Consider the following 6021-nt stretch of genomic DNA (forward strand, 5'->3'; position numbering starts at 1 on the left):
AAAACGAACCGAAAAAGGAAACAAAGCTATAAGAGTAAAAATACTACAAAAAAAAAAAAAAAAGTAAATGTAAATTTACCTCGAAATTTCAGAACCACTTGTATATACCATTCCAATTCAACCTACTTTTTAGACACGTAAAATATCCTATAGCGATGTGTTGAGAATGCCGTACCTTTCAAGTCCTATGAGAGGCGGCAGAAGAGCCCTCTCTCGGAAGAACTTGATAGTAGAGACCAGAGCCAGTATTGTTTGATGCGAAATATTTTTTCTTGATACTTAGTATTGATAATATAAAAATACATATAAAACTTTTTCCTGGAGTTCTACTGACAGCTTTCATGTTCTATAGGTTAGAAACATACTGAATAGTATTACAATTTCAGACCTTCTGTCACCCTCAGAGGGTATGTTTCCATGCTCAAACTAGGGGTAACCCTAAGCTAAACCGATTTTTATAACAACCGGAAACTGATTTCTAGAATAACTGAAAACGGCATTTCGGTTTTCTCCAAAACGATTCGATTTTTCACTGAAGCTAGTTTCGGATTTTTAGAAAACTGGCTCAGTTTTCCAAAGGTTCGGTTTCACCGAAACCAGTGTAGTTTTTGCTGAAGCTGGTATACTTTCCAGTTCTTTGAAAACATTTACAATCAAGTTAAAGAAAAAGAAAAAAGTTTGTTTGAAAACTGAACCAGGTTTAAAACTTTAAAAAAAAAAAAAAAAAGACGAAACCAGTTATGAAAAACCGAACTGAATTTCAAAAGAAACACTACTTTGAAAGTTTTCGAAAACCAGTTTTGTTTTTTGAAAACCGGAAAATCTTTTTCTCTGCTCACTTCTAGCTCAAAAAATAGGAGAAATACAAGACTCGTAGTTTCCTGCTTCGGTAAATTATTTATATTTCTTTCTTTATTTGTACATTTATGCATAATACTGTAGGTCGTACCTCTATGAACCCTTTTAATTTTTTGGTAGGGACGGCGCGGCGGTGTCTCAGCGGTAGAGCGTTTACCTGTGGTGCATGAGGCCCTTGGTTCGATTCCAGTTCACGCCAAATGAACTTTGTAGTGGACAGGTTTTCTCGGGGTTCTCCCGTTTCCTCCCACTTTCTTCATTCCGCCATTTCATTCATATCTCATCATCACCGTCTCCTTTAGCCTGACCGGTATAAACGTGGGACGTAAAACTCAAAGATTTCATTTTTTCTACCTCATTCGATAAGTTTCTTTAGCCCTATTGTTTTTTTTTATTGAAACCGTTTCTGTTCCCCGTGTTTTAGGAAGTTCATTTGGATCAGCGGTAGTGCATCACTTCTGGTGCATAGAACTTGGTTCGAATCCAGCTTCCGCCAAATGGGCTTCTTAGTCGAAAAATACCGTTTTTATGAGTTTTTTTCAGATTTCCCCGTCTCCTTCCACATTTTTCGTTGCACTATTTGCTTATTATTATTATTATCACCATGTCCTTTAACCTCGGAGTATAATCATTGGTTGTTAAACTTCAAGAAGGGTTTCTTTTTAATTTTATTTTAGCATCTGTTGATTTTTTCTTAAGGATCTGTACAGTGTGTTTCTAAAACGAAATACCTGCAATCATGAGATTTCATTTTAAATCATGTTCTTGTTTATTATTTTCGAATATATATATATATATATATATATATATATATATATATATATATATATTTTTTTTTTTTTTTTTTTTTGCTGAAAAAATACGCTTAATATCTTTGTTGTTTGGGAAATAACCATACGTAAAAAATACTATATTTTCTTTACAGTTCACTGAGCTGGAAAAGCTGAATATTATTTTTTCCAGTTTTTCTTGTTTTATTAGGATCAAGCTAATGTGCCATATAAGATTGCAATGCAAGTCCGTGCGTCTGCCTGTTGCTCTACTCGATAATTCTTGAACGAAAGCGAGTTTTAGATGGGGGGGAGGAGGGAAAGGTGTATGTGGTTACCATCTTTTCTCTCCAGATATGCTTACTGTCTCTTTCACTAACATAATAGATTATTATTTAATGGGAAAAACAGACACAACGACATTGTATTTGTAGTGTTTAGACCTGTCTGAGTGCGAGTGTCCGTTCCCTTTACTTCGTTGTTTATGATTTGTTATCATTCTTTAAAATCGTGGCTTTTAAGATTTGTTCTTTCTGCAGAAAAGGGGGACGGTAAATGATGTCACTGCACGAGACGGCAAATTGCCTAGGGCAGGCCCTGCTGGTAGTCGAAGTGGTCAGAAGTTCATGTATCAGATATAGGATATTGACAGTTACCGCTATCCTTGAAGATATTAGCAGATTGATTGCATTAACGAACTGGACCAAAATATTCGTTCAATCTGAACATTGCATAAAAAATCGAAAATTCGCTTTCATTCAAGAATTATCGTGTGGAGCAACGGACGGACGTTGGAACTAGCATCGCAATCGTACAGTATATGGCACATTACCTTGACCCTAATAAAACAACAGAAGCTGGGGAAAAATAATATTCAGCTTTCCCAGCTTAGTAAACTGTAAAGAAAATATGGTATTTTTATATATCATTATTTCCCAATCAACAAAGGTATTAAACATTTTTTTTCGATTTTTTTTTCAAAAATAATAAAAAAGAACATGGTTTAAAATGAAAACTCATAAATGCAGGTATTTGGTCATAGAAACACATCGTACATATCTAAAGACAAAAATCAACAGATGTTTTTTTTTTTTTTAAAAAAAAAAACTTTTCTCGAAGTTTAACGACCAATGATTGCACTTCGAGGCTAAAGGAGTCTGAGATAATAATAATAATAATAATAATAATAATAATAATAATAATAATAATAATAATAATAATAATAATAATAATAATAATAATAATAATAATAATAAGCAAATAGTGGACCGAAGAATGTGGGACCAGACGGGGGAAACCTAAGAAAACTCATAAAAACGATGTTTGTTTACTACAAAGTCCATATGACGGAAGCTGGAATCGAATCAGGTTCTATGCACCAGAAATGACGGACTATCACTAAGTCATCCTGCTCTAAAAGAACTTCCTAAACCATGGGAAACACTAATGACTTCAATAAAAAAAATTAAGGGAAAGGAAAGAAACTTGTCGAATGAAGGAGAAAAAACGAAAAAAATGAAATCTTTCACTTTTACGTCCTATGATTATACTGGCTATGCTAAAGGAGACGGTGATGATGAGAAATGAGTGAAATGGTAGAATGAAGAAAGTGGGAGGAAACGCGAGAACCCTGAGAACGCACAATGTGTTTGTCCACCACAAAGTCCACTTGGCGCGAGTTGAGATCGAACCAGGGTCCCCATGCACCAGAGGTGAACGCTCTACCACTGAGCCAACGCGGCCCTCTTGAATAAACGAAATTGATGTGATAACAACATAAGCTTTTCGCGAGACATCGACGTAGGTATTTTACTGTTGGCACGTAATGTATTTTCCTTCTGTAAGAAAATACCAGATTCACATGAGTGATTGAAGATCATACTATACATTTGCTTATCTTTATTTATTTTGCGATTTGAGCTCCCTTGTGACTAGGGATGCACGCGAGACGAGACGAGACGAGAGATGGAAATGTCTCGTCTCGTCTCGCAGAATCAAATGTTGGTCTTGTCTCGCGTCTCGTCTCGTTTCGCAAATGTGAAGTCTCGTTTCGCGTCTCGCATAAAATTTTGAATCTCATCTCGCGTTTCGCGCGAGACTTTCTCGCATGGTCTCGCAGTCTCGCATATATTCTGGGTCAAAATTTGGAATGTGTTATTCTATGGCTGTTAATGAATGATGATGTGATATTCTGTCCGAAGGCAGGTATTTGACCTAAAAGTCCCTTGGCAAGGTGAATCCATGGTGGTTTGCCATTGCTTACCATGGGATGAATGTTAATAACATCCTATGGAGACGGAACCTAGAGTTCAACTTGGTATGCGAATTTGTGTCCCCTCCGCTCCAAATTAAAAGAAAACTTGTGCTGGAATTTGATTGCTGGACCACTAATTTTCGTCAAATTAATAGCATAATTTACAGCAAAACCAGCATAAATTGTTGCTGGATCCAACATTGTTTTCCAGCTTAGAGGTCTCCAGCAATATTTGGCTCTTCTAAAATATCGTCGCGACTATCAACATTTACACGTTTTGTTCGTTTCCTTGAAGGGTGATTTTCCATTGTAAAGATATTTTTACACCACCAAAAGCGCTTGTAGACAACAAAAGAACTCCTCACAACAGAATACGACCCAATTCTTTCGGTTCGTTCGCGCTTGTAACAATGTTGCATTATCGCATTTTATCAACTTTCGCTTTCAACTTATATAATGTTGCCAGATCTAGATAATAAAATTACTGACAGATATAGGGTCATTCCTACCATCTCCCACCAAACCTATAGGGTCATCCTACCAAACCAATGTTTGAATTAAACTTCCGAACTAGAGGGGGATGTTTTTGGTAAATATATAGAAAGAAAATACTTATTCCATGTAAAAATATCACATTATTTCTGCGAGCCGGGCCGGGGATAAACTTTGACGAGAGGGGATTTCCCCGCCATCCCCCAATATTAATCGCTAGTAGTAATGTGAAAAAGACAGAAACAACAGAAATATCACATTTCGCAGCAATAGGGAGTCTTATTCACTTTTCAGACCAAAAACAGAAGTTCATGTATTCGTGCGCGCCCGCGTGTATGTGTTTGTGTAGGAAATAAAGTCCTAAATCGATGCTGTAATAAATGTCAAATTTACAAAGCTTTTCTTTTTTAGAAACTAAAGAAGGCTTTAATTCTGAAAATCAACCTTGAATAATAATAAATCTCATAAAATGTCTATTGCCCCAATCACTTAGAAAACTCAATAAATGTATAATCACTAAATATACAATTAAATGTAATTCATAAATGTTGTGAGACTGCGAGAAGTCTCGCGAGACTTCTCGTGCGAGACTTAATCGAGTCTCGTCTAGCGTCTCGTCTCGCATAGAATTTTCACTCGGGTCTCGCAAATACGAGACGAGACTTCTCGCGTCTCGCGTGCACCCCTACTTGTGACTTTATGCTTAGCGAGAGACCTGGGTTCGATTCCCGGTGGGAACTCATGTGGTTCGGATTCTACGTTAAATTATATGTTCACGTTTCTTATAATCTAGCTGCTGAAAGGGACACTAGACTTTAACACAGCAAATCATTTTATATAAACATTATGATAACTGTTTTATGTCCTGATATAACATCGTCAGTGGCGTATTTAGGGAGTGGCTATCGTGCTTAAGCCCCTCCCCGAAATAAATTTGTTATATGCAAAACTTTATTAAAATTTGTGGGCACCCAAAAAGAAAAATGCAAGTGCTTACTCACGTGTTCTGCATAGCCCTCCGACGAAACAAAACCCTAAATACGCCACTAAACATCGTGGTCACGAAAGTCTCAAGATACTTAATTATACTACTAAAAAGAAATGCAAAGTTTTAATATATCATTATAAAGTATAGGAAAAAGGATCATTGGCATCACCAGAAACTTAAGAGGGTTCCTACCAGATACGACCTTCGTTATTAACATAAATGTATAAATAAATATAAATAATTTATACGGCAGTAAAGTACGAGTCTTGTATTTCTCCTGAACTAGTGGCGAGCAGATAAACGGGATTTTCAGTTTTTAGAGAAACTGAAACTGGTTTTTGAAACCTTTCAAGAAACTGGTTTTTCAAATTCGTCACCTTGATTGCAAATGAGTTTTAAGAAGACAAAAAAGGATAACTTCAGCAAAAATTACATTGATTTCAGTAAAACGTTATAAGTACTAGTGAAAAGTGAAAGTGGTTTTCATGAAAAACCGAACTAGTTTGTGAAGGAAACAAGAAATCGATTTCGGTGAAAAACCTAACCAGCTTTCGGAGAACCGAATCAGTTTTCTAAAAATCCGAAACTGGCTTCAGTGAAAAACCTAATCTTTTTGGATAAAACCGAAATGTCGCTTTCAATTATTCTAGAAATATCAG

At 36.0% G+C, this 6021-nt stretch overlaps 1 protein-coding gene across 1 annotated transcript in view; it reads right to left on the reverse strand.

Moving 5' to 3' along the window:
- The window catches only part of LOC145690217 (uncharacterized), a 64435-nt gene extending 64202 nt beyond the window's left edge, over positions 1–233 (reverse strand). Inside the window, exon 1 of the mRNA XM_081764888.1 lies at positions 80–233. The gene's annotated coding sequence lies outside the window, so the exon portion shown is untranslated. The remainder of the gene's footprint in view (positions 1–79) is intronic.
- Between the last annotated feature and the right edge of the window lie 5788 nt (positions 234–6021).

This window comes from Thermobia domestica, chromosome 7 (genome assembly GCF_964235325.1).
Source record: "Thermobia domestica chromosome 7, izTheDome1.hap1.1, whole genome shotgun sequence".
Taxonomy (NCBI): Eukaryota; Metazoa; Arthropoda; class Insecta; order Zygentoma; family Lepismatidae; genus Thermobia; species Thermobia domestica.